This window comes from Trichechus manatus, unplaced genomic scaffold (assembly GCF_000243295.1).
Source record: "Trichechus manatus latirostris isolate Lorelei unplaced genomic scaffold, TriManLat1.0 scaffold00027, whole genome shotgun sequence".
Lineage (NCBI taxonomy): Eukaryota > Metazoa > Chordata > Mammalia > Sirenia > Trichechidae > Trichechus > Trichechus manatus.
The window spans coordinates 14,207,168-14,221,313 of NW_004443963.1; the positions used below are offsets into that span (position 1 = coordinate 14,207,168).

General features: G+C 46.2%; 1 long non-coding RNA gene across 1 annotated transcript; it reads right to left on the reverse strand.

Annotated features, from left to right (window-relative positions):
• Window positions 1-153: 153 nt before the first annotated feature.
• LOC111820116 (uncharacterized) lies at window positions 154-13,596 on the reverse strand. The gene is made up of 4 exons (XR_002823638.1): window positions 13,358-13,596; window positions 13,136-13,257; window positions 1,241-1,354; window positions 154-213 (listed from the first exon to the last, which is right to left on the reverse strand). It is a non-coding gene; the product is annotated as an uncharacterized LOC111820116 (long non-coding RNA).
• Window positions 13,597-14,146: the final 550 nt, after the last annotated feature.

Here is a 14,146-nt window from a genome sequence, read left to right on the forward strand (position 1 = left end):
ACCAAATTCATAGGTCTATGATGGGGATTAGTGAGCAAACATTTGCCAAAGACCCTAGCACAATGCCTGACCCGTAGTAAGTCCTCAATAAGTGACACTCATTACTGTTAATAATGACCTTAGTTTTGTGTAAGGAATTTAAAATATGCACCTTTCACAGTAGGGGGCAGTGGTGGTTCAGCGGTAGAATTCTTGCCTTCCATGAGGGAGAACCTGAAACGAAACCAAACCTGCTGCCATCAGTCTAATCCGACTCATAGAGACCCTATAGAAAAGAGTAGAACTGCCCCATAGGGTTTCCAAGGCTGTAATCTTTATAGAAGCAGACTGCCACATCTTTCTCCCATGGAGCAGCTGATGGGTTTGAACCACCAACCTTCTGGTTAGCAGCCGAGCCCTTAACCACCATGCCACCAGGGCTCCTCTCCATGTGGGAGATCCGGGTTCAACTCCTGACCAATGCACCTCAAGCACAGCCACCACTCATCTGGCAGCCGAGGCTTGCATATTGCTGTGATGCTGAACAGGTTTCAGCAGAACCTCCAGACTAAGTCAGACTAGGAAGAAAGGCCTGGTGGTCTACTTCTGAAAAATCAGCCAGTGAAAACCCTATGGATCACAACGGTCTGATCGTGTTGTGCATGGGGCCACCATGAGTCAGGGCTGACTTGACAGCAGCAAACAACAATAAATTTCACATTAGTCTGCAATTAACACCATGATTTCCAGGGGCTTTGCTTGTATCCAGTCATAGGTCCCTAAAGGTTGGCAGTTTGCACCCACCCAGCGGCACCACAGAAGAAAGGCCTGGTAATCTGCTTCCGTAAAGATTAAAACCAAACCTATTGCCATCAAGTCGACTCCAACTCATAGTGACTCTATGGGACAGAGTAGAACTGCCCTATAGGGTTTCCAAGGCTGTAATCTTTACAGGAGCAGACTCTCATATCTTTCTCTCACGGAGCAGCTGGAGGATTCAAACTGCTGAGCTTTCTGTTAGCAGACAAGGACTTAACCACTGTGGCATCAGAGCTTCTCCGTAAATATTACAGCCAAGAAAACCCTATGTAGTACAGTTCTACTCTGTAATGCATGGGGTCGCCAAGAGTCAGAATCAACTTGAAGGTAACGGGCTTAGTTTGGTTTGCTTGTAACCTAGCCATTATGTATAGGCTAGGTTATGCTGCAATAACAAACAACCACAAAAACCCAGTGGCTTCCAACAGCAAAGCTTACTTACTTCTTGCTCACGCTACATGTCCATCATGGGTCAGCTACAGTCCTGCTCCTTGTTTTCCCTTCTGGACCTGGAATGATGGAGCAGCCAGTCTCTGGAACGTTGCTGGTTGTCATGCTAGAGCAAAAGGGTCTTACATCAGCATTAAGCGCTACAGCTTAGAAATGACACATATTATTTGCATTCAAAACACATTGGTCTGAACTGGCTACACAGTCTCACCCAGGCATAAGGAGGCTGGGAAATATAACCCCACTGTGTGCCTAGAAGTAGGGAGAACTAGAAAATGTGGCCGATGGTTCTAATGACTCCACAATGCTTTTGGAAATCACTGCCAAGACTAGAAGGATAGAGGCTCAGCTAGATGGTGGGAGGAAGGCAGGAGCCAGGGGGGAAGAGGAGGACAGATTGGGGCCCAGTATGGAGTACAATCCTAGGTCAGTGTGCAGGGCTGAGGCAGAGGGACCCTGGGGGCCTTTCTCATCTGGACTGGGACCCAAACAGACACCAGACCATTCTGTTCTGCAGGCTAACAAGCCAGCCCTGGAAGGAGGTGGGAGCCACGGGCTCTCAACATGGGTGGTGATGCGCTTTGTAACCCGTGTTTCCCTGGTGCTCCAGTTTATGAGCAAAACAGAGTCACACAGCAGCATCGCTCTGGCTTCCTGCCTCCTGCTCTGTGGGCTTCCAGGACTTATCCAATTTTTCTTTTTTTTAAGGATTACCCAAGTTTTGTAAATGGTTTGGGGAGCCCCCAGCAGCATCTCTGGTGTGCTCTCACTGGGGCCCCTCGGCTCCTTCCTGGGGCAGCCATGTGCCTCTCCCTGCTCTGGCTTTTCACAACTCAGGTTACTAATGACAGCAAAAGCAGCAGCTCTGCCAGCACTGTCCTCCAAGGTCTCCCAGGGGATGCAGCTGTGTACTGATGTCTGGGCCAACAACACCAGCTCCTGTCCCTGCTGAGGCTGCTGATCACGTCCCACGCTCCCACTGCCCAGATCGCCCAGTGCAGCCCTTGCCAGCGGCTTCAGCATGAGCCCAAGAGGCTGGCAGTGCAGTCTGATCAGCTTCCATTAAGACCCATGCTGGCCTTACAGTTCTACTCTTTTCTATAGGGTCACTATGAGTCAGATTAGACTGGACAGCAGTGGGTTTGGTTTGGTTTCGGGTTCTCCCTCATGGAAGGCAAGAATTCTACCGCTGAACCGCCACTGCCCCTACTGTGAAAGGTGCATACTTTAAATTCCTTACACAAAACTAAGGTCATTATTAACAGTAATGAGTATCACTTATTGAGGACTTACTACGGGTCAGGCATTGTGCTAGGGTCTTTGGCAAATGTTTGCTCACTAATCCCCATCATAGACCTATGAATTTGGTATTACTGTTCTGTTTAGTATTATTAGTCTCATTGGACAGATCAGGGCACTGAGGTTCCAGTGGATTAACGGTCATGCCGATAGCCAGTAAGTGGTGGAAGTGAGATTCAGATGCAGCGGTCTCTGACTCCAAACCCTCCACCCTTCCACAACTAAGCTGTCATTATATATAAAGCAGAACTAGGCAGATAAAGAAAAAAAAAAAAACATACATTTAAAAAGAAATTGCCTCTTAACAGGAAAAACATTAACATCTGCCTTTTTACTAGATCGAATGTGAAAGTTGATCCAACAGGCTGAACAAAGACGCCTGCTATCTGGTGTGATGTTTGACAGCAGAACCTTCATTCATTTTCTGCTCTGATGGGGCTCTCTACAAGATAGGCATCAGCAGGCACCAAAGGGCTAAGAAAAATTTAAAGAGGTGATTTTGTTCATCACTTGAAATGTTTATGAAGAAATTGGGACAGAGTTTGTATTATGTGTGTTTTGCAACGGGGGAGAGAAGACTCCAAAGGCCCCATTTGCTTACCTGGTCCCCGTGCCTCAGAAGCCCTCTGCTCACTCCTAACCTGCTAACCTTTGATGATTCAGTTCAACAGTCATGGCATCGGAAGCCCTCCATGTGCCGCCAGGCTGGGCCCTGTCACTATGATGTAGGGAAATGATCTGGGTATGTGCGCTCTCTCTCCCTAGACATAAAGTCCTTGACGGCAGTTGTTGTGGATAGGTGCCATCAAGTCTGTTCCAACTCATAGCAACCCTGTGTACGACAGAATGAAAAACTGCCTGGTCCTGGGCCATCCTCACAATTGTTGCTATATTTGAGCCCATTGTTGCTGCCACTGTGTCAGTCCATCTTGTTGAAGGTCTTCCTCTGTTAGTTACTAACTTTCTGCTTTACCAAGCATGGTGTCCTTCTCCAGGAACTGGTCCCCTCTGATAACATGTCCAAAGTATGTGAGACAAAGTCTCGCCATCCTTGCTTCTAAGGAGCGTTCTGGATGTACTTCTTCCAAGACAGATTTGTTTACTCTTCTGGCAGTCCAGGGGATATTCAGTATACCAATGCATCTCATGTGCTGCCACCACCCCGTCTATCAGTAGAGGCTTGTGTGTTTCTACAATGCTGAACAGGTTTCAGTGGAGCTTCTGGACTAAGACAGACTAGGAAGAAAGTCCTGGCACTCCGCTTGAGAGAATCAGCCAATGAAAACTCTATGGATCACAGTGGTCGCATCCCCAACTCATCATGGGAATGATGTAGGATCAGGCAGCGTTTTGTTCCCCGGTGTGTGGCATTGCCCTGAGTCGGGGCCGACTTGATGGCAGCTGACAACATCAACAACAAAGTTCGTGGTGATTTGTTAGAGCCGCAACAGGAAGCAAATACTCCTTCCCCATCAGTGCCCTAATTTTCACTTCACAAATCTAGTGAAGGCTGAGTTCATCATGAGAATCAGAAATCTGCAGAATCAGTCTCTGAATCTGGTTGTTATCGGAGAGTCTTTCAGTTGAAAACATCAACAGCCAGAATTTAGTTCATGCCTTGAGGGGAATTTTGAAGATTTCCGCCAGGCGTTTGTCAGTAGCCTTAGAAACAACCATTCTGCTCCTGTCCCAGAGTTCCTCATTCCCTTTTCACTGCTCGACAGGCCCCCCCTAGCTAGAAAGGTGAGGAAAGGGGTTTCACCACTGCCTTGTCCTGCACCTTGGCCAGAAAATCAATTTCTAGTATACAAATCCTCTTGACAGTCTGTTGTCTGCAGCCTACTCTTTGGTGCCAATTTCTCTGTTAAATAAGATCCTTTGGTTGTGAGCAAGCAACAATAACAAAATAAAACAAAGACCAGAGCAAATACTAGAACAAAAACAAAACATCCTACGGCTAACTCATGAATAGAGGTAGTTATTGGATTGGAATGATCCAGAGAGAAAGCTCCTGGAATTACAAATGCACAGGCATGAGTGCTTGCAAGCGCACGCTTGCGCACGCGCGCACACACACACACACACACACACACACACACACAGAGCACAAGCAGACACCTGTGTGAAGGCACCCAAGGGCACACACTTTTAAGAACAGGCTTTGGGAAGGGGATGGGCCTGGAAAACATTAGGGATCTCAGCAGCAGAAGCCCAGCTTCCCTCCAGGCCTCAGACCCACAGCTTTCTGCCTGGGAGGGTTTTAATTCAGGTGCACTTTTCCTGGGGAGAGATTCTGATTGGCCCACGGGGGACCTTATAGCCATCATCCAACGCCCTGGAATAGGGTACATAAGGGCAGGGCACCAGGGGGAATTGTCATTTAGGATCCTAATGGAGGCCTTTGCAGGGGCTTCCTCCTCATCCTTGTGGAGGGCAGTGGATGAGTAGGAGCTTTCACCCCGACCAACTCCCTTCACAGTATCTGCTCACAGGAGGAGGAGGAGCTGAGAACCTCCTGGGTTGGCCCCTGAAGTCAAGGAGGACCTGTTTCACTAGTGGGTGATGTTTTACAGCGTGTTTTACTCAAAAGCCCAGACTCCCTCCTCATCTCTACCGTGTGGATAGACAAGTGGATCAAGGCCTTCCCTTCCCTTCCCTACCAAGGGCTCCTGTGAGTTTCCCTTTCTTCCTTCTTTTCATTCCCAGACTCCCACAGGGTTTCGCTTCTTCCCAGTTCCTCCCTGGCTCGTCTCATGCTGCCCTGTCTGTTCAGTTCTCTATGGCACCTGGCTGGGGAAGGTTGGATGACCACCCTTGCCCCGAGGCCAGTCGGGTAAATGGTTGTCATTGGCTCCACCAACCCAGACACTTAGATTCTTGAGGACGGAGAGAGAAGCCTGTCCTAGCTTCCAGGCCTGGTTTTCGCTCCAGGACAGATGACCAGAGAATTTCTGAACTGGGGTTGGACGAGGGGAATTCATTGGGTGTTTCCCCAACATTAGACTTTTATTTCTTTCCATGTGTGTATTGTGGAGCCCTGGTGGTACAGTGTTTAAGCGCTCAGCTGCTAACCAAAGGCTGGCGGTTCAAACTCACCCAGTGGCTCTGTGGGAGAAAAGACCTGGTGATCTGCTTCTGTAAAGATTACAGGCTAGAAAACCCTATGGAAGAGTTCTAATGTGTCAGATGGGGCCGTTACACAACAAGAGTGTCTTACGTAACCCTCTAGGGTTAGTTCAGTTATTCAGCACCTACTATGTGCTCGACATTGAGCTGGCACTAGGGATGGAGACACCAATGAGACCCAAGCACTGACTCCAGGAGCTTCCTTAATCATCAAACAATGCAATGCCTGCGTGTGGAGGTGTGACCTGAGTGCTGTAGAGGCAGGAAGGAGGGAGCCAGTGACTGTTGGGGCAGGAGGCTCTTCACACAGCTGCCAAAGCTTTTGTTTATTCAATCATCACAAGTGCTGAGCATCAGCCAGGCCCCTTGCCAGGTGCTGAGAGTACAAGGCAGTAGAAGACAGGTGTCCCTGCAGAGGCCAGAAGGAGAGGAGGGAAGGAAGGCTTTTCTCTGAGAAGGGATGTGGCATCTACCTGAATCAAGGAGTGCAGGGGAACAGCAGGCTGCACGCCGGTGCCCCGGGCTGCCTCGTTTGGCCGGCAAGGCTTCTAGGGACGATTGCACCCTTCTAGGTGGGACACAGCTTTTCCAGTGCACCCTAGTTCTCCAATAGCAACCTGGCCCACCTGTGAGCAGGTTCCACTTCAGTTCCTGGGAAGGGAGCCACAGGAGAGGTAGGTGGGGCTGGGCACTAGAGGGCTGTGTGCTTCCCCCTTTTCATGTTGCTTGGGGTTTTCTGTCTACTAAAGTACTGCAGTTCATCTTCAGGAACTTTCCCCCTTATTCAATGTCTCTTCATCCACTAGGGATTTCCCCATCACTGTGAACTGTGCTGGTGCAGAGGGACAGCTGCCTTCATCTTTTCGGGCCTTGGCCACTCAGCTGTTTGTTTCGTGTTTGTATTTTTTTTTTTTTTTAACAAGCCCACTTTTTCTTTTCTTTTTAGATTCACAGGCATCAAATCATTTCAACAAAAATAACCAAAACAACATCATATAGGGAAAAAAATACATGCTTGCGGAATATGCCTATAGATGATTAACATACACAATTGCCATACACTAAACTTTTTGTCTTTCTGCAATTGTAACTAAACAAAGTTATGAGGAAAATAATGATTCTCTATATTAAATGCCTACGTGGACACTTTGACTATATCCATATATGTCACCATTAATGTATATAACTAACAAATTCAGTTTGGACTGATAACAGTGGCACTTATAGGAGACAACGTATATTGATACTGTTTCTTTGTTTTCTTTTAATAACATCCTCAGTAGAGTGTCTCAGAGGTATGTTGACAGAAAGAGAAGAGATTTGAAAACAATTTCAGCAAACTCAGCATATTCATTTTTAACACAGTGAACTAACTGAATGCATCCTTTTCAAAATGCATCTTAAATCTCTCAATGGTAATGAGTTCCAACAATTTATACTGCAAAATTATTGTTAATACCCAGCTGTTTCTTAAACTCCCCTTTCAATCCATACGCCCGTGCATTCATGGATATATACACACATAACAAGCAACCATCAGATGCTCCTGGCTTGGGTCTCAGCTCTGCCATTTTCTGTGTCCTTTGGCAAGGGTGGAGCCCTGGTGGCACAGTGGTTGAGAGCTTGGCTGCTAACCTAAAGGTCGGCAGTTCAAATCCACCATCTGCTGTTTGGAAACACTATGAGACAGTTCTACTCTATCCGATAGGCTTGGTATGAATCAGAATTTGTTCTTGTTTGTTTGGGCAAGGGTATTGCTTCTCTGGACAGATTCCTCAGCAGGGTCCAAGGTTAAGGGATAGGCTCAGAGATACTGAAGCTGCAATGCCAGCTCTTTGTCCTCCTGGGTGGACCTGGACAAGTTGCCCACCCTCTGCCTCACTATGTGTAAAATGGGAAAATAGCAACTGCCACTTAGGTTGTGGGGAGGAGTAGGTTACAAGGGTGAGGCACCCAGCATGGTGGCTGGTACGAAAAGGGGCTGATAGCATATTGCCTATATAATGATCCTGGCCCCGTTTCCTCCTCAAGTTGGTTGAGAGGATGGAGGTAAAGCTGGCTGAAAAAAACGCCAACTGTAAAACTCTCATCAAATATTTGTCATTAAGTAATTCATTAAGTCCACCACTCATCTGTTGTAGTGTGGTGGCTTGTGTGTTGCTACGATGCTGGAAGATATGCCTAGTATTTCAAATACTAGCAGCGTCATTCAAGGTGGACAGATTACAGCAGACTTCCAGACTAAGAGGCTAGGAAGAAAGGCCTGGTGATCTACTTCCAAAAATTAGCCAATGAAAACCATATAGATCACTATATAACAATGTCCAATATAGTCCTGAAAGATGAGCCCCTTAGGGTGGAAGGCACTACACAGTAGCCACAACAATGGACTCCCATGTATCAATGATCGTGGAAATGACACAGGGCTGGGACACTTCAGTTCTGTTGTACATAAGGTTGCAACGAGCGGAGCCAATTTGAAAGCAACTAAATGAGATTTGTTAAGTAACAAGACAAGGAAGGATGTACGCTCTTCATGTCTTGTCCACTCATTGTCTCCATGGAGGGAGACACTCCTTCATCCTGAGGAGGGAGGACAGCAGCGGTGGGAGCCTGCAAAACCGGAGGCTGTCTCTCTGGGAACCAGCTTAAGAAGGTGTTCCAATTTTGGCAAAACAATTGCACATGTGCCCCCTGGCCCATTAGCTTAATGTGGGCCTCCTTGCTCTTCACCCTTGGTAAATCACTATCTAAACAAATAATTTCTTTTGTAAAGATCAGCACAAAGCTGGTTTTTCTGAGGCGGAGGTTAAAGATGTCCCGAATGTCCAACTTTTCCAAGATGTTGTACTAGTCCATCATCTCTAACATCAACTACTCCCATCACGCTCAGCGCTTTCCCTCGCCTCTCACAGAGTTCATGAATGAAAGAAATGTTTCATGCAGTTGTGGAGGGTGGCAAGTCTCAAATTCATGGGTCAGGCATAGGTTTCTTCCGACCCCCGTGGCTACAGGAGCTGATGAACCCAAACTGCAGTTCAGACAACAGGCTGCTGGCTCACAAGGCTGCAGAAGCTGGTGAATCAGGTCCTGTTATAGGCCTCTGGCCCAAGGACGAGTGGAGGCCAACGAATCCCAGAATTGGCAGGTCGAACAGCAGACATCTGGGAAGGTCAGCTGATGACAAACCAGATGCGGGATCCAGATGCAGAGAGAGAGAGCCTCTCAGGACACACACATATATCTTAGATGCAAGCCATATCCCAGGGAAGGGCATAACTTTAGTAAGGGTAGGGCCTGAGTCACGCCCTCCTGCAAGGCTGCCACCCAAGACCCGACTTATACCAATCCTGCCTCATCAACACATAGAGGTTAGGATCCACAACACAAATATGAAGGACAACCACACAATACTGGGAATCATGGCCTAGCCAAGTGGACACATAACCCCAACCATCACAGGTTCTAAATACCTTATTTGCATCATCCCACTCAGTCACTGCATGTGAGTCCTAAAGACCATGGCTAGAAGGGCCATGTTGAGTAATTCATTGCACCGCACTACCTCTCTGGGCAGCTTCTCTATCTGTCAAGTAAAGTACACTAGACCCTCTCTCTCAAAGTGTGGTCCCTGGACCAGCAGCATTGGCTGCCTGTGGGAGCTGGTTTGAAACAATTTTGGGCTCCACCCCAAACCCTCTGAATCGGCACTTGTGTTTTCACAAGATCCCCTAGATGACCTTGAAGCATTTTACCAGCATCTTGACCATCCTCAGCCCCGAAGAATGTTGAGGGCCCCAGGGGCCTGCCCGAACCAATGGGTCGTGTTAGACTCTGGGGCCCAGATCCTGTGGGGGAACTCTGGGAGGGGCGGCTCTGTCTTCAGCACAGCTCTTTGTGCCTCTGCAGTCTGCCATTGTACCGAGGCATGGTTCATATAGCAACTCCTCCCTACTGCTCCTCAGACCTTCGGTGCAGAGGGGCTCACACTGTGGGTGAGTGGGACAGGGAGGACATACAGAGCCCAATATAGTGTGGGGCCAGTATGAGCCACACAGCCAGCACAATGCCTACTGTGTCACATTACGTCATGTCCCTGGCCCTTTAAGATACAGACAATACTGACTGAAACCCATCCCCCTACTCCCTACTGGTAGGAAGTCAATGCTCTCCCCAAGACGTCTGCAGGTTCTCAGGTGGTCTTAGATCCTCCCTAAGCCACCGCTGGTTCCAAGCTCCTGCTGCCCCAAAGGCTCCCTGTTCTGAATACATGGGCCAGGTGTGCGTTTCTGTCCCTTCCCCTCATTTCCACTCTAACGGACATAGGGTTTTCCGGTGGCATACTTAGGTGGTGGTGATTGCTGTTAGGTGCCATCGAGCCCATTCCAACTCATAGTGACCCTATGTACAACAGAACAAAACGCTGCCTGGTTCTATGCTATCCTCACAATTGTTGCTATGTTTGAGCCCATTGTTGTAACCACTGTGTCAACCCACCTCACTGAGGGTGTTGCTCTTTTTTGTTGACCCTCTAGATAACATGTCCAAATTTCATGAGATTAAGTCTTGCCATCTTTGCTTCTAAGGAGAATTCTGGCTGTATTTCTTCCAAGACAGATTTGTTTATTTTTCTGGCAGTCCATAGAATATTCAATATTCTTCACCAACACCATAATTCAAAGGCATCAATTCTTCGGTCTTCCTTCAATTCATTGTCCAGGTTTTGCATGCATATGAGGCAATTGAAAATACTATGACCTGGGTCAGACACACCTTAGCCCTCAAGGTGACAGCTTTGCTTTCTAACACTTTAAAGAGGTCTTTTGCAGCAGATTTGCCCAGTGCAATAAAGCCTTTGATTTCCTAACTGCTGCTTATATGGGCATTGATTGTGAATCCAAGTCAAATGAAAGCCTTGACAACTTCAATCTTTTCTCCCTTTATCATCATGTGGTTTATTGGACCAGTTCTGAGGATTTTTGTCTAGTTTATGTTGAGGTGTAATCCATACTGAAGGCTGTAGTCTTTGATCTTCATCAGTAAGTGCTTCAAGTCCTCTTTGGTTTCGGCAAGCAAGGTTGTGTCATCTGCATATCGAAGGTTGTTAATGAGCCTTCCTTCAATCCTGATGCTGTGTTCTTCCTCATATAGTCCAGCTTCTCATTATTTGCTCAGCATACAGAGTGAATAAATGTGGTGAAAAGGTGCAACCCTGAAGCACACTATTCTTGACTTTAAACCACACAGTATCCCCTTGTTCTGTTTGAACAACTGCCTCTGGGTCTAAGTACAGGTTCCTCCTGAGCACAATTAAGCATTCTGGAATTTCTATTCTTTGCAATGTTATTCATAATTTGTTATGATCCACACAGTTGAATGCCTTTGTGTAGTCAAACACAGGTAAACTTCTTTCTGGTATTCTCTGCTTTCAGCCAAGATCAATCTGACATCAGCACTGACATCCTTCGCTCCGCAATCTTGTCTGAATCCAGCTTGAATTTCTGGCAGTTCCCTGTTGATGTACTGCTGCAACCTCTTTTGAACAATCTTCACCAAAATTTTACTTGTGTGTTATATTAATGATATTGTTCGATAATTTCTGCATTCGGTTGGTTCACCTTTTTTTGAAATGTGTACAAATACGGATCTCTTCCAGTTGGTTGTCCAGCTAGCCGTCTTCCAAATTTCCTGGCATAGACGAGTGAGCACTTCAAGTGCTGCATCCATTTGTTGAAATATCTGAATTAGTATTCCGTCAATTCTTGGAGCCTTGTTTTTTGACAATTGCCTTCAGAGCGGCTTCGACCTCTTCATTCAGTACCATCAGTTCTTGATCATATGTTACCTCCTGAAATGGTTGAATGTCGACCAGTTCTTTTTGGTGCGGTGACCCTGTATTCCTTCCATCTTCTTTTGATGCTTCTTTCCTTGTTTAATATTTTCCCTGTAGAATACTTGAATATTGCAATTCAAGGCTTGAATTTTTTCTTCAAGTTCTTTTCAAGTTCTTTCAACTTGAGAAATGCCAAGCGTGTTCTCTTCTGGTTTTGTATCTCCAGGTCTTTGCACAGGTCATTATAATACTTTACTTTGTCTTCTCAAGCTGCCCTTTGAAACCTTCTGTTCAGCTCTTTTACTTCATTATTTCTTCCATTTGCTTTTGCTACTCTACCTTCTAGAGCAACTTTCAGAGTCTCTTCTGACATCCATTTTGGTCTTTTCTTTCTTTTTTGTCTTTTTCATAAGCTCTTGCTTTCTTCATGTGTGATATCCTTGATGTCATTCCACAACTCGTCTGGTCTTATGTTCAGTGCATCAAATCTGTTCTTGAGAGGGTCTCTAAATTCAGGTGGGATATACTCAAGGTTGTACTTTGGCTCAGGTGGACTTGTTCTACTTTTCTTCAGCTTCAGATTGACTTGTATATGAGCAATTGATGGTCTGCTCCACAGTCGGCCCCTGTCCTTGTTCTAACTGATAATATTGAGCTTTTCCATTGTCTGTTTCCACAGATGTAGTTGATTTGATTCCTGGGTATTCCATCTGGTGAGGTCCATGTGTATAGTCACTGTTTAGGTTGTTGAAAAGAGGTATATTTGCAATGAAGGAGTCATAGGTCTTGTAAAATTCTATCATGGATATCCAGTGTCGTTTCTGTTACCAAGGCCACATTTTCAAACTCCGGATCTTTCTTTGTTTCCACATTTCTTATTCCAATCACCTGTAATTATCAGTGCATCTTGACTGCATGTTTGATTAATTTCAGACTATAAAACCTGGTAAAAATCTTCAAGTTCATCATCTTTGGCCTTAGCGGTTGGTGTGTAAATTTGAATAATATTCATATTAACTGGTTTTTCTTGTATGTGTATGGACATTATCCTGCCACTGACAGAGTTGTACTTCAGGATAGATCTTGAAATGTTCCTTTTGATGAATGCCACACCATTCCTCTTCAATTTGTCATTCCTGGCATAGTAGATCATATGAGTGTCTGATTCAAAATGGCCAATACCAGTCCATTTCAGCTCACTAATGCCTAGGATATTGATATTTATGGATTATATTTCGTTTTTGACGACTTCCAATTTTCCTAGATTCATACTTCGTGCATTCCACGTTCAGATTATTAACAGATGTTTGCAGTTGTTTCTTCTCATTTTAAGTCGTGCCACATCAGCAGATGAAGGTCCCCATCATTCCAATCTGAGGGGCTCATCTTCTAGCACTATATCAGACAATGTCCCTATGCTATTCATAAGGTTTTCACTGGCCAATTTTTTCAGAACTAGACAACCAGCTCCTTCTTCCTAGTCTGTCTAGTCTGGAAACTCCATTGAAACCTGTCCACCAAGGGTGACCCTGCTGGTATTTGAAATACCATTGGCATAGCTTCCAGCATCACAGCAACACGCAATCCCCCACAATACCACAAACTGACAGACACGTGGTGGATGCTTACCTTGGCTTACTGGGTACTCTATCCCTGTCAGGTATTGTATTTGAAAAGAGGCTTTGAATCTGTAGGATGGTGTTGTGGGGCTGGGAGAGAGACAGATGCCAGCCATACCTAGAAGCAGAACCCTTGATGAGGTAAAAAAAAAAAAAAAAGGTGAAATTGTTCACAACAGATTAATTGTTCACTACAGATTAATAAGTAACTACAAGAGAAGCCCGTGCTTACCTTGCTTATTGGGTCATCTGCCCCTGGGGTAGACTTTGCCCCTTCTTCCTGGGCAAAGCAGAGAAGTCAGACAGAAATCCCAGCTCTATGATTTATTAGCCATGGACCTCTTCCTCTCAGTTTCTTTGTCTGTAAAACGGACATAACTCCTAGCATTGATGTGAATATTAAACAGCAAAATGCTTGTAAAGTGTCCACACAGTGCCCTGCTCACAGTCAGCACTCTGTTGGTAGGAACCAGGCAGGAAGGACAGTTTTTTTTTGATGCTCACACCTTTCTGAGTTGCTAGAAATCTGACTTCCTGTAAACTACCTCCAATGGTGTGAAGAAGCTCTGTTGTCAAGTGGAAATGAATCGCGACAGAAAACAGCAGCTTTCTCTGTGCACATACGCACACATTTCCGAGTCCATCCAAATGGCTTGACCACCAAAGATGGGCCTTGGGATCCAGGTGTGGTCCCTGCCATCAAGAACTAGTCTAGAGAGACCCATGACTCAAAGGGGTAGTATGAGAACACAGTTCTTTCAGCTGGATTTAAGGTGTACCCCCCTCCAAGGTTCCATGGTGCAGAGCGGGGGGCAGTGGACTCTGCCAGGGAGGATGCTGGAGGACTTCTCAGAGGAGGTGATGCCTGACTGGGCTTTGAAGGATGGGCATGGTTTTTCCAGGCTGTAGGAGGCCCTGGGTGGGGCACACAGTTAACGGCTCAACTACTAGCTGAAATGTTGGCATTTCAAGCCCACCCAGAGGTACCTCAGAAGACAGGCCTGGTGAACTGCTTCTGAAA